Raw genomic sequence first — 14,381 nt, forward strand, 5'->3', positions numbered from 1 at the left:
TTATATAATTTAATCCTCACAACTCCCCAAAGTGGTGACTGTGATCACTTTCGGGTAAGAAACAGGGAAACAGACTCACACGAGATGAACTGTCTGCTCACAGTCACGCACTTGGAACAGGCAGTGCTGGGTTACCAACACAGTTTCTGACCAGGGCACTACCTGCATTACAATATTTCATTCTGTAATGAAACATCCTATGCTGTGTGTGTGTGTGTGTGTGTGTGTTTGTGTGTATTAAAAATATTCTCTGTCTTTGTGCTTTCATTTGTTATATATTAATGTGCAATATATTAGCAAGAGATGTCTCACTGTCCCCAGAGTTTAAAGGCATAGCGAATGTGTACTAAAACTGTAGATGAGAAATACATTTGAGTCAATATTTGAAATCTTTCCAGTGTGTGATAATACCTGATGACTGTTTAGGATATCTTACATGGTAATAGATGCTAACTCCTGTGGGATTGCATGGGTTGGAATTGCACTGACTTGAGTGTCCCGCATAGGAGCTGTGTGATCTTCAACAAGTTACTTAGTGTCTCTGAACCTCAGCTTCTTCATTTAGAAAACTGAGCTAGTAGACCCTGCCTCAAAGGGCGTGTGACATAGGAGGCCCTTGGCATCTGGCATGTACAATACGCGGGGCTCTCACCATTCTTATCATGTGTTTCCTGTTCTCCTGATGGTTGGTCTCGTCACAATTTGTGGCTTCAAAATGATCGCATTCAAAGTGTCATTCTTCTGATCTTCATACCAGGAAAGCACATGGGTATGTTCAGAGGTCCCCGGTTTTGAGAAAAATGACGTGAAGCTGACCAAGTGCGTCCCCTCGGCTTCCGCTCAAGGTCCAGGGATCTGAAAATCACCTTCACACCAAACACCTGCCTGCCGTATCCCACCTCTAGCTCCAAGCAGAACGCAGGGTATAGATTTTGTCCAAACTGGAAGAGCTTCAGAGACCGCAAAACATATTCAACTATTGGCTTTTTCTAAATCCAAATGTCAATTCCTCCACTTTTAGCTGGCCAAGGTGTTTTTACACTACACTAATTTTAGTTGCTTGGTTTAGCTGCATAATTACGTTTTTAGATAACGACAGCGGACAGCGGTTGGCAGAGAACTCGATTCTTTAAGGCTGAGTTTTGGCCACCTTGACACGGTTTCTCTGTAACGGATTCTCACACAGCCAAGTGGCCACGTTGTTACAATCCGGAAAGCTGGAGCAACAGCTGCAGATTGACCCCTCTTACCTAACAGCCTGATACGGTTGCTAACTTTAGCTCTTGACTCTGACTTTCAACACTGCTCTTCTGAGAAGTTACTGGTGAGGACAGCTTCCCAGGATGGGGGAGCCATTGGTTACTCTGCTGAGGCCTGGGTCAGACTTTAACGCTATGAAGTGGAAAGACCCTTGTACCAGGGGAGGAAACGTAATTCAGTCAGAAGGCCAAACATGTATACCTTTAGACTCTTCATTTCCTCAACAAAGAACAGAGGTAACAATATCCACTTACTGGGCCAATGAGCAAAATGTGGGAGAGTTTTGGACATTGTAGAGTTACACAAATACAAATACATTATCTTTATTGCTATGTATGTTGTTTTTATTAAAGAACCTGGTGAGAAATAAGAAACATATTATATATGGGACATATAGATATATAGCTAGAGAGAAATTATATATATATAATTATATACACACACATATATATAGCATATAGATATAATATAGAATATATATGTGACACACACACCTTACAGAGGATATTTTCTTTTTTCTTTTTAAGAACTCCATAATACAAAAAAACTTTTGCTGCTCCTGAGTAATGAGTATCCTTTTTCCTCCTTCTGAAAATAAAAGATAATTGTTTTGTGACCCTTTTCACTTTGACTGCCAGGGAGCTCGGAGCCAAATAAGAGGTTCAACTCTGTAGATTCTGTTGGCCTTTACTGACTGAATATTGTGTTCTTGTCTTCCTGTCCTCACCACCTCTAGTCCTAACTACTGTTATTTACATTTTCTCTGATTCTGACTTATTTGTAACTTTTCTTCTGGAATCTGTTTTCTCCACTCAAAGGCTGGCGCACACAGCTCGTGGGAAACGGTTGGCTACCCAATGCCCAGTGTGCAGTATAATGTTCCTGGTGTATTGCAGGGACTTAAACAAAAGTAGAATAAAAGAATAAGGTAAAGCCCAGCCAGTGTGGCTCAGTGGTTGAGCGTCAACCCATGCACCAAAAGGACACTGGTTCAATTCCCAGTCAGGGCACATGCCAGGTTGTGTAAAGAACAGAGAAGACAGTTCTGGAGATGGCTAGGAAACCTAGGTGAGCCTCTGAAAAGGACTGCTGTCCATCGAGGGGCCAGGCATTATGATCGCTCTGGACATCGCAAACAGAACAGCAAACCTTTGCCTGCAAGTGGAAAATGGGAAATGATACCTACTGCAGATGTGAATTTAATCCTCTCTGCTGCCCCTCCCCCAGCCCTGCCACCGTCACATAAAGTAACCACAGACGATAGCGACATGAGCAAATGCTTCCATTGGAATCTCCCGTCATTGTGACCTGTCATGAAATATTCTTCTTTTGCTTTTTGTCAACCATTTAAAACTGCAGAAACTACTGCTGGCTTGTGGGTCATTCAAAAACAGGCTGACCCCTGATTTAGGGCATTATTACATTGCATCCCAACCCCTGGGATTCAGACTTGAACACAATGGCCGATACATATGCGTTCCGTTCTCTTCTCCTTCTTTGATTCCTTCTTGTCTTCTTGCTGCTTTCTGGACACCTGTCCTGTCGCCCTTTCCTGCGTTAGGGATTTTCAGCAAGAGATTTCTTTGTTCTTAGCCAGGCTTTGAGAGAGTTCAATCTCACCCTTTCTCCCAGTTAAAAAAAAAATTCTCCCGTCTTTCTCCACCTTTCATGATGACACTGCCTTTTTAGTTATTAGCTTCTCTTTTCCTTTCCCGGATTAACGTGGTTCGTCTCCCACTGTCAAATAGCGGATCTTATGCCCCAGAGCCGAAGAGCTACCGTGAGGTTAGCTCTGTCCACCACCGGCCCTTATGAGTGGCAGCCACCCCAAGTTTAAATATCCATGTCAGAGAAGGAGAGAGGACAGAGACACACGTATTTGCTGGCGGTGGGGAGAGGTGAGCACTCAGAGAAGATGCGTTCCTGCCTGTGGGTTCTGCTGGCCAACTGACCCACTGCAGCCTTGTGGGCCCAGCCTAGTCTGCAGATGAGAAGAATGATGACGTTGATGATGATGAAGGTGATGGAGGTGATGAGTCTGCGTTGTGTGAAAAGGAGCTAGCCTTTTTAGATGGCAGCATCTCATATAAAAAGTCAATGTATTTAGTCTCTGGAAAGACAGGAAGTTCCAGAAACTTTGGGCCCCATTTCCTTGTACCAGCGATCACTGATATCTGGGAGGGTTCTGCGTTGTCCACAGATGAGGAGATTCAGGCTCCATGAGACTCTCGGCACCATTTTGTTTCCTGCTTCCTGAAAATAGGCCATTATGTCAGTGGCCACTTGTTGACCGTTAAGACAAAATAAAACAAAAACATAAAACCGAGTGTCCCTCTGGCGATATGAATTGTACTCCTCATCTTTCGATACTGACAGTGGTTATCTCATAATGTAGCTAACCTAATGACTCAGATCACCTGGCTCCAGCCACGGTGGGCGACAGTCTCCTGCCATAGTCAAGGCCTTTCCAACTCCCCTCAGCTCTGTTTCTCCAGATTCATCCTCCAACACACCGTCCTTTCTTCTACAAGCCACACCTGGAGAATTGTCTTTGCCAGATACTTTTACGATTCTAAGTCAGTGTATAAACTTGCCTGCTACTGCGGAACTATCCTTTCTCCCTCTTACCCTCCCTTCCTTCCTCCTACCCTTTCCTTCCTTCCTTCCTTCCTTCCTTCCTTCCTTCCTTCCTTCCTCCCTTCCTCCCTTCCTCCCTTCCTCCCTTCCTCCCTTCCTCCCTTCCTCCCTTCCTCCCTTCCTCCCTTCCTTCCTCCTTCCTTCCTTCCTTCCTTCCTTCCTTCCTTCCTTCCTTCCTTCCTTCCTCCTTCCTTCCTCCCTTCCTCCCTTCCTCCCTCCTTCCTTCCTTCCTTCCTTCCTTCCTTCCTTCCTTCCTTCCTTCCTTCCTTCCTTCCTTCCTTCCTCCCTCCCTCCCTCCCTCCTTTCTTCCTCCCTTCCTCCCTTCCTCCCTTCCTTCCTCCTTCCTTCCTTCCTTCCTTCCTTCCTTCCTTCCTTCCGTCCATCCAATTCCAACTTGCTGGATCAAAGCAAATGTCACATTTTCTGCAAAGCCTTCCCCACTACCCTCGGCAGAGCTAACTGCACCGTTATCTATGTCCTGGGAATCATTTATCACAGAATAATAATTGTTTTAAGTGTGATGACTCCTACTAGAAGGTAGATCATCTCAAGTGAAGAAGGATGCCATTCATTCTTGTCTAGCCAATGACTTAAATGGTGACGAGACCAGTGAAGTTTCCCACACCATTTCCTGAGAAAACGGCTGAATGAACGACTGCTCTGGACGTATGTGAGTGTAGCTAAGAGGCTGTGAGGGTCTCTAGACACTTAAGAGTCATTCCAGTAAAGTGTGTGCCTTGGCACAGTAGAGAAAGCATGGGTTTCGTGGTTGGGTGGTTGGGTTGGGATCTTGGCTCTGTCGTCCTTCCATGTGGCTGATCTGGGATGAGATACTCAGCCCAGAGCCCGAGTCTTCTCAGGAGGAAAACGGGATGACACCTGCACCTGATCCCAGGTGTGCTGCCACCACGAAATGACAGGATGCATGTGGCTGTTCCTGCAACTTGGAACACAAGGTGCTGTTTTATCTTAAGTTTTCTCTACAGAATGTCTTTAATGTGACACATTTTTTTAACGTATTTTTTTTTCTTTGTTGATTTTTAGAGAGTGGAGAAAGAAGAGGGAGAGAGAGATAGAAACATCGATGAGCTAGAACATCGATTGGCCGCCTCCTGCACGACCCCCACTGAGGGTCAAGCCCACAACCTGGGCATGTGCCCGGACTGGGAATCAAACTGGTGACCTCTTGGTGCCTGGGTCGTCGTTCAACCATTGAGCCACACCAGCTGGGCTAATGTGACACATTTTAAAATTGTTTTCTAATCACGTCTGTCCTGATGTCCTATCTGTCTCCTGAATGCCCCAGCAACACCTGACACTGACATCCCTGTCACAGCCTCTGTCTTTCTGTCCCCCTCAGAAGACTGCTTGCATGAACACCCCTTCCTTCAACAAGCAGCCACATGCTGGGTCCTCCAAACATCCTCCCGACTTTCCCCAGTGCTCATGAACTACTCATCAAAGCCCCTGAAAGACCAGAGGTGATCTGTACCAGGAGAGAGAAAGTCCTGCCTAGAAACTGCAGCCAGGTACATTCCCATTTTATCTCCTCCACCTCCTCCTTGATCATTTTGTTTTCCTGTCTTTCTCCCAGGGATGGGCATAGAGTTGATGTTTCGTAAGCACTTGAGGATCACCGGTGGTATCTACGGGATGAGATGGAAGGTCAGACAGGCTAACTGACTTATCCAAGGTTAAACAGAAACATGGATGTTTTGTCAGTCACCAAGAGCCTCCTACATGCCCCTAACAGCTGCTAGATCATTAAGAATGGCCATTCTGGGGCAACAACTTGAACTGATACTGAAAAACTCCACTCACCACCAGACATGCATTTGGATCTATCCCAAAACAGGTGACGACACAGCATGGAGGGGCTTTACATAGCCTGGACCTCAAAGAGATATTCCCTGAGATGTTCAGGACTGACAGATGAGTTCCCAGAACAGCATCCGATTGAATACCAAGAAGGCAAGGTCTTCAACCGTAAAAACTTCCATAGCTTGTGGGTATGGTGTACTGGGACACGGACCAGTTGCTTCACAAGTGACAGCTACCTCATGTGACCTCAGCAGAGGACCAATCCAGACAGACAAGTCACATCCTAGGAAGAGAAGCCATATCCCCAACCTATTTACGGGCTGGTTTAGTTAATATGTGAAAATGAGTTGATGTATTTTGCTCTTTCAAGAATATGAAGTACCCAGTGAGCTTTAATTCTCACTGGCACATTATCTGCCTGTCCTTGGTCCCTCCTTGCAAAAGCACCACAGCAGAGCAGTTAAGAGCTCACAATGAGCCACGCTGCTCATATAGAAATCCCCGTCTCCACCTGATTGCTAGCTGTGTGTCCTTATGTAAATTACTTAACCTCTCTGTGCCTCAAATGTCATACTTGTGAAATAACAATATTAGTAGTAACCATGCCTGTGGTCTAGAGATTTGAAGAAGAAACTCGCAGGCATGTTTAGCTGAGGACTGGCTCATCGCAAACCCTCAGTAAATAAGGACCGGTGGTCGTCATCGGGACAACAGAATTGGCAGCAGCTGGTTTGGGAACTTGAACTGGCACAAATCAGACCTCTCCCAAACAAAGAGCATCAAGACTCTCCTCCCTTCAACAGCTACCTGGCTAAATAAGGTAGCTCTCACTGATGTGACCTGTGATGCGCTTCTTAAGGGCACCCCTCCTTCTTCCATGTTTCAAACCAACACTAAAACACTGAGGTGAATCAGGATGTGTGTGCAGCTTCCACACAGGAAAGATAGTTGTTTTTTTTCTTATTCTCACCCGAGGACATTTTTGCATTTATCTTCAGACAGAGCGAGAGGAAGAGAGGGAGGAAGAGAGAGAGAGAAACATCAATGTGAGAGAGGCACGTTGAGTGGTCCTCACCCACATGATCTCAACCAGGGCCGGGGACAAACTGCAACCATGTGCCCTTAGTGGGAACTGAACCTGAGTCTCTCTGGTCCGCGGGCTGATGCTCTAACTGCTGAGCCAAACAGGCCAGGGCGAAAGATACACTTCTGAAACTAAGATGTGAGAATTTCATATTCAAATGACAGTTTATGGGGATGGTGGATATAGTGCCTCTGAATCAGGCATAACCCAACAATTCTGGAACACTGGGTCACTCTACCCACTAGTATTGTCCCACCTCCAAAAGTGGTTATGAAGATGCACAGAGAAAATTCCCGTGGGCCTTGTAAGCGAGGAGGCTGCTGGTTACCATCAGGAACTTGAACCCCAGGGGTCGAGCCAGCACGGTGCTCCTCTTGGTTCATTAAGTGCTTCTTGACCTGATTTCTCCTCTGAAAGCCAGACTGGCTGGCTGAATGAGCAAATCTAAGAATATCAACCCCACACATCATCTCTGCTGAGATCAACAATGCTTCAGAAACAGACCCCTGACCTGTCTGAGCATGAATGGCAACTGGGTTTGAGAATTTGTTGACCTTGCTGGAGGCAAACCCATCCTCCCTGGGGACACTCAGAATGGGGGATGGACGATCAGCTGCTCCCCTACCTGTTGCTATACGCCCTCCCTACTGTCTTCTGCCTTTGTGCTGCAGGTCCCTGCCAGAGCTGGGTACCAAGAGACCAGGCCAGATGGCAGAGTCTCCAGGACTCATCACTGGGCCTTTCTGCCCAAAACCCATGCACACTCGGCTCCCTGTGAACTGGCCAAAGCACCGGAACTCTACACACATCCTTTTCTCCTTAGGGACTAAGAACCTCGACTGGCATCTCCCAAAGAAAGCGTGGTTTGCACAATAGAAGCTGCATGAGATGCTTCACTATAAAAAGAATCCCGTGGACAAAGAAGTGGGAGAAATTCAGTTTTCTCTCTCTCCCTTCTGGGGATTCATGACACCTCTTAGCATAGTAAAGCCACTGAGAAGTTCTGCAAAAAATAAAATAAAAAGGAAACCTGTTTGATCTTGTGTGATCCAGACATGCCCAGACTTATTTGATGGCCAATTGGACATCCATTCACTCACCCATCTATGTACCCAACCATCTGTCCGTCCGTCCGTCCATCCATCCATCATCAATCAATCTTGTTATCTATTTGAATATTTGGTTATTGAGACTTAATTATGTGTTGATTCCCGTGCAAAGTTCTTTATCCCTTTTCCTTGTTCCTATTTTCCTACTTCTTTATCCTCATCAGAATCCTCAGGAGCATCAATCATCATCATCACTGTTTCACAGTTGCTACCATTTGGTCAATGCTAACCTTGTGCCAGGCACTGTTCTAATCTCTTCACAAGTGTAATCTTGGTTTATCCTATCTGTACATCCCTATGAGGTGGGTTCTGTTATACCATTGCACTACTGTCAGAAACACTGAAGGGTGAGGCAAATTGGCCAGGAAATACAGTTAGTAAATGACAGAGCTACACCTTGAATGAAGGCTGCAGAGCCCTGGCTATTAACTACTATGAGACATCCTTGCATGGCATGTGGCAGTCATTAACATACTCTGAGAAATGCTAGCCTGGACCAACTCAGACTGAGTGGCCTCCTTAGCTTCTTTACCCCTAACCCCTCATTCAGTCCCAACCATTAGAGGCAAAGAAAGACAAAAAGCAAAGCCAGTAAAAACAGCCAAACAAGACTTCAAGGCCTGGGGAAGGGCTGCCTTCACCCCTCCCCTCCACTGCATCTTTGGGAAGTGAGGAGCACCTCTCAAATAAGTGGGGGTCCAAGGCACAGGGAAATGGGCTGGTCACATGGGAACACCAGCAAAGAGCAACCGTAGGGAGAGAAAAGGAGAGGGGTGATCCAGAAAAAGGAGTGATATGGAGATCCTCCTGCGACTTCCTGCGTGATCCAAAGCCCATCTCCACCTCTGGGGCTGTGTCGTCCTTGGTCATTTCTCACGTCAAGGCCTCTTCTGGAGGTGAAGCAGTGATTCTTGACTCATATATGTGATGCATGGACCACTCTGAGAATTTTGCCCTCGTCCCAGGAAACCGCACATAACTCAACAACATTTTCCATATTATTGCAGGGAGTTGACGGACCCTCTGAAATTCATCTGTGGACCTTTGAGGGGGCTCTAAATCTCTATCAGGTTTTGAAGTATGCAGCCAATATGTGCTGTTTTTTTTCTAGCAAGGAAAGGCACAGAGAGAGTCAGAATTCCTTAAGTTGGGTCCTGTTACCAGTAAAAGATGGTTCTTGCGTGGGGTCACGTTGACGTGCGTCCCTGCTCTATGACTTGGAAAATGTGTAGCTGCCACAACAAGGACTCTCACCATAGCTCCACAGGGTGAGGTTTCCAAGAAGGGAGGGCGGACAGACAATCTGTGGAGGTGCTAAAACTCTCCGTTTCGTCAAACCAAGTTAGACTCTAAGTAATCCAAACACACACCCTTGGCCCTCTCGTCCAGTCACGAGCAACCATGCAAAGACAGGGTTGGCTTCTCTCTGCTGTAGTTTTTCACCTTGCACTTCCGGCCAGAGAACAGACACCATCACAGCAATGGGTGGGCATTCGGCGTGGCAGGGCACCCACCACACCGGCACTGGGGGAGAATGGAGGTAGGGAACACATCCCAGGGCTTTTAGAGCCTATGCAGTCTGGGTCTGCAGGTAAGACAGAGACAGAAGGGAGCCAGAGCCAGGCTGTGGTGAGCCGGGCAGCTGAGCCTCTGAGAGGATGAGCCGAGGGGCTGACCACTGCCAATGGTTTCGCCACGATGTCATGATCAGGCAGCTGGTGGTAACAGAGAGCATCTGACAGGTGGGCTTTCAACTTCCCAGATTAGCAGTACCCTTCTGGGGCACTCTGGGGACATCAAAAGAGGAACCACTCGGAGTGACCTCATTTCCTTACTGATTCTTCCATTACAATCTATTTTTAAATTTTTTTTTAAACAAACGATATATACCATTTACTATTGGCCAGACACCTTTGACCTTCTCAACCCTTTATGCATGAACTCATTTAATCTTCATCACCACCCTATGAAGCAAGGCCTATTATTATCCCTGTATATTGATAGGGAACCTGAAGCACAGAGAGGTTAAGTAACCTGCCCAAGGTCACACAGCTTGTGAGTGGTGAATCTGGCTCCAGAGTCTGGTGTTCCTGTGCTATGCTGCCTCTCCAGAAAAGACATGTTTTTTGAAAATATAATCCTGCTAGTTTCCAACTGACTAATTAAAACAAAACATTTTAATGTTGATTATAATAGTATCATACTGGCTAAGAATTCAGACACTGAAGCCATACTAAACTGAGTGCAAATTCTGGCTCTGATGATTTCTGGCTGTTTCCTGAGCAAGTTACTTAACCTCTTTGAATCTTACTTCACTTATATATTTGGAGGTAATGCCATTTTCCTCACAGGGTTGTTATGGGGAGTACTCTAAATAATGTAGCAATGCACTTACAATATTCTTTGGGCTTGAGTTCACTTTTATGCATGTGAGTTTTGTCTTAGCATGATCATCTCCATTTATATGAATGTCAGGCATTTAAGTAATTACTCATTTATCCCTGGTTGATCCCAGACATCCCAGTTTCATGAATCAGGAAATCCTCATGTTTGTTTAAGCTAGTTTGAGTTAGGTTTCTGTCTCTCACAACTAATAGAGTCTGGACTAATTCGACAGTGATGGTAAGAATTGTAGATACACACACACACGCATAAAAAGGAAGCCATCGCACATACCTTTTGCTTATTGTATTAAACAAACACTTTTATAGAACTTCCTAAGTGTCCAATGCCATTCTAAGCTCTTTAAGGACTCACTCATGGACTCTTCTAACAATTCTGTTATTGGAGCTCATACTAGCACATTCTGATGAGGACCTGTAATCAGAGACTTTGCATCATTCCTGGCTAGTTGAGTGGGTGGACCTTAGCCAAAGCCACACCTGTCTGATTCCAAATCCTATTTCCTTTCCTCTGCACGCTTCGCATTCCCAAGGAGGTTGAGGCGTTGGCTAAGCAGGGAATCTGGGAACCTCCCCAGGAACTGCACCGACACTGAGGTGCCCCTGATGTCAGCCTTGCCTCTCTGCTGAGACCTGTTCTCAGTGACTCCTAGGAAAAACTGTCTGGGTGATGAACAAGAATTCGGAAACATCCCCTCAGAGAAACCCCACCGATTCGGAACCGACACAAATGTGCAACCTCTAAACTGCATTCAGACCCAGACACAGCAGTACCGCCCTGATGTCAGCCTACTGCAGTCCACATCTTTCCAACTCATGTCTGGCAGAGAGAGCCATTGGCCCTGCTACACGTGCTTCTAACCTTATTGGGCTGGTTGTTTTTTAGGGAATCCTTTTCCTGAGCAGTTACCTAGCACTGATCTGAGCTCGACAAGTGGGCATTCCCTGAAACAGTCACGGTGTTCTTGTGTATCTCCCCCCACCCCCCACCCCGCCAATGTTGACCAGAGCTCACTGTGGAAATTCACAGATTCCATGGTGGCTGTCTGCTTCACCCCAGACCTCCCTTCCTTGGAGGGTGGCCTCCAAGACAAATGCTCCTTTTAGCACCAAAATAGAACAAAGGGACTGAAGAGGACTGAAGGGTTTAAAATTAGGATAAAAACAGAAAAACCTGGCACTACAATGGGCCTTCCTTAACTGCCTAAAACTTACCAACGAGGCACAACTTTTAGTTTCGTTGATCCCCATATGTTCCCACACTCCCACTGGGACCTAACATTTGCAGGCGCTATTCATCCTTCTGGCTAGTGGTGTGCTCATCTGCCTACCTCGCCAGCAGCCCTGGTGGTTATTTTTGTAATTACTGGGAGTCTTTTTCTTACTGCACTCCGCCAGCACTCTGGTTCCCTGCACCCGGTTGGTTCTACTCAGAACACATGGACGGATGGGGGAGGGTCTGCAGTGGGGGCTGGGGCACAGTCTCCCTGCCCGCTATGAAAAGCAAAATCAAGAAGAAACAGACCGTAAGCTGCTGGGGACAGTTTTTAAAGGCTGCATTCTGCCCCACTCTGTTTAACAAACATTCTCTACGTTCACTGTGGAGTTTGTTTACTAGAACAAAGGCTGTACTATTTTCTCACACACAGTAATTTATTTAGTCATCCTAATCACTGACAACAGATATTATTCCCATTTTACAGATAAGAAAACTGAAACAAAGAAAGTTTAAGTAACTTGCTAATGGGCACACAAGATGGCAAGTGGCAGATTTAAATCCAGGCACTATGTGGGAAGCTGCTCTACCACACTGCATTCTAATCAGCAAAACCATCATCACCAAACATCACCTCCAGCACACCTCCACGATCTCTGCCATCACCACCACCACCACCGCCAACACATCACCATTACCAAACATCACCCCTACCACTACCACTATACTACCATCACTATCACCATCACCACCAACATCACCACCACCACCAGTGGCACCACTAGCACCATTAACACAGCCATCATCACCACCTCCACCACTATACACCATCACTACGCCCATCATGATCCCATCACCACACCTCCACCACCACCATCAGTATCAACACAACCACCACCTCCATCACCACCACCCCCTCTGTCACCACCACCATCTCCATCCCCACCACCACGAAGAGTAAAAGCACTGGGCTTTCTCCATCTGCTGGGTGCTATACAAACAAACTCATGCCATACTCACAACAACCTCGGTTCCCGATCCTGCTATTATCTCTATTCCACAAATGTAGAAACTAGGTTTCAGAGAGCTTACAAGATATGCCCATGTAGCTGGTCAGAGGTCTGTAGGACTAATGATATTTTTAAAGTTCAAAGACAGTTTTGCCCAACACCAATGAGAATGCCTTTCATTCCCGTGCTCCTTTGACCAGAGGTAGGAGACAGAGCCATTGCCCACTGGATATTTCATCAAGCTTGCTCCCCGTTCCCCACCCATCATATCAGAAGTCAGCAGCTAAGCCCAGCCGGTGTGGCTCACTGGTTGAGCATCGACCCATGCACCAAGAGGTTGCCAGTTCGATCCCCAGTCAGGGGACATGCCCAGGTTGTAGGCCAAATCCCCAGTTGGGGGCGTGCAGGAGGCAGCCAAATGATGTTCTCTCTCATTGATGTTTCTATCTCTCTCTAAAAATCAATAAAGGAAGAAAAGAATTTTTTAAAAAAGAAGTCAGCAGCTAAGATGTGAGGGATCACCCCACCCAGTTGAGGTATAACTTTGTGTGGCAACTCTGCTACCAACCAATGTACAAGACTAGTCCCTGGGATTCTCTGCTGTGGCCAAATAAAAACCAGCTGGCTTTGGCTTGAAATATGCTGGAACTGGACCGTGATTCTCTCCAGTGAAGCCCCACACACCCCAGGTCAGTGCCTCCTGAGACACTACCCTCCTCACCAAAGCCCTCAGAGGGCCCCCTCCAGCAGGTTACATTTGTTCTCTTGGGCTGAACACTGTCTTTGCAGGATGGAGAGGTGTCACAAAGGACAGCAGAGTTGTTTTCAAAACTCTCATTCCGGCCCTTCTCTTTGTCAACTCCTAGTCCAAGCAACCATCCTCTCGGCCTGAGTCTTTGCTTTCAGTCTTGTCCCCATTAATCTGTTCCCCACAGAACAGCCAATCTGGCCTTTTCAAAGGCTAACGTCAGTCATAGGTCTCCCCGGCTTCAAGCCCCTTAGGCTTCTTTCACCCCCTTTTTAGTCCTCTTGGAATTAATTCAAACTCCCATATCAGTGCTTCCAAAACCTGTGGATTCTGGCCCCTCAGCCTCTTTCCCCTCTTGCACTGTATTCCAAGCTCCCCTGGGGTCTTTTCTCAGTCCCCTGGGGTCACCCAGGCACGGGCCATTTTGTACATTCTTGCCTCAGTACAAACGGGCTTCTCCACCCACCCCACCGACTCCATCTCAGCTTCAGTGTCTCCCTTCCGCCTTATCCAGCCCCTACGGTTTTCTGTGGACCCCCTTGTCTTCTTGCAGAGTACTTATCACAACTTACAATACAGATTCTATTGTGATCACTTTCTTTTTGCCTGTCATCCCCACAAACCTGTAAGCTCCATGAAGGCTAATGAGGTTAGTCTCCTTGTTGATGTATCCTCAGTGACTAACCCAATTTCTTAGGCAGAGCAGGGGCTAAAGGAATATTTGTTGAATGGATAAGCAAGTGAATTAATTATTAATCAATTATCTACAGGAGGGATTGAGGTCTGATTTAATCATTGTGGATGTCACATGCTTATGAAAGACTTCGATGAGTCTTTCATAGATACATCATAAAGTATTAGGAACATTCTGCAAATGGTTAAAACCACAGCATTTGTCTTCCCTGAGAGTATCAGATAAACTCTCAAAATCTGTCTTACGTGTAAGCCGACAGTTGTCTTATGTAATATAGTAATTGCGGGCTTGAATTAAAGACACTGTTATTTTGGAGAGCAGAGAGGTGCTCTTTTCCTGATATAAAAAGTGAAGGTTCCATCCCTCATATTAACACATCATCTTCTTGGCGTGCTACATG

At 46.3% G+C, this 14,381-nt stretch overlaps 1 protein-coding gene across 4 annotated transcripts in view; it reads right to left on the bottom strand.

The window, feature by feature from the left end:
• Window positions 1-14,381, bottom strand: part of RBFOX1 (RNA binding fox-1 homolog 1) — a 1,464,646-nt gene that overhangs the window by 345,201 nt on the left and 1,105,064 nt on the right. The window lies entirely within an intron of this gene.

Source organism: Molossus molossus, unplaced genomic scaffold (assembly GCF_014108415.1).
Source record: "Molossus molossus isolate mMolMol1 unplaced genomic scaffold, mMolMol1.p scaffold_m16_p_3, whole genome shotgun sequence".
NCBI lineage: Eukaryota > Metazoa > Chordata > Mammalia > Chiroptera > Molossidae > Molossus > Molossus molossus.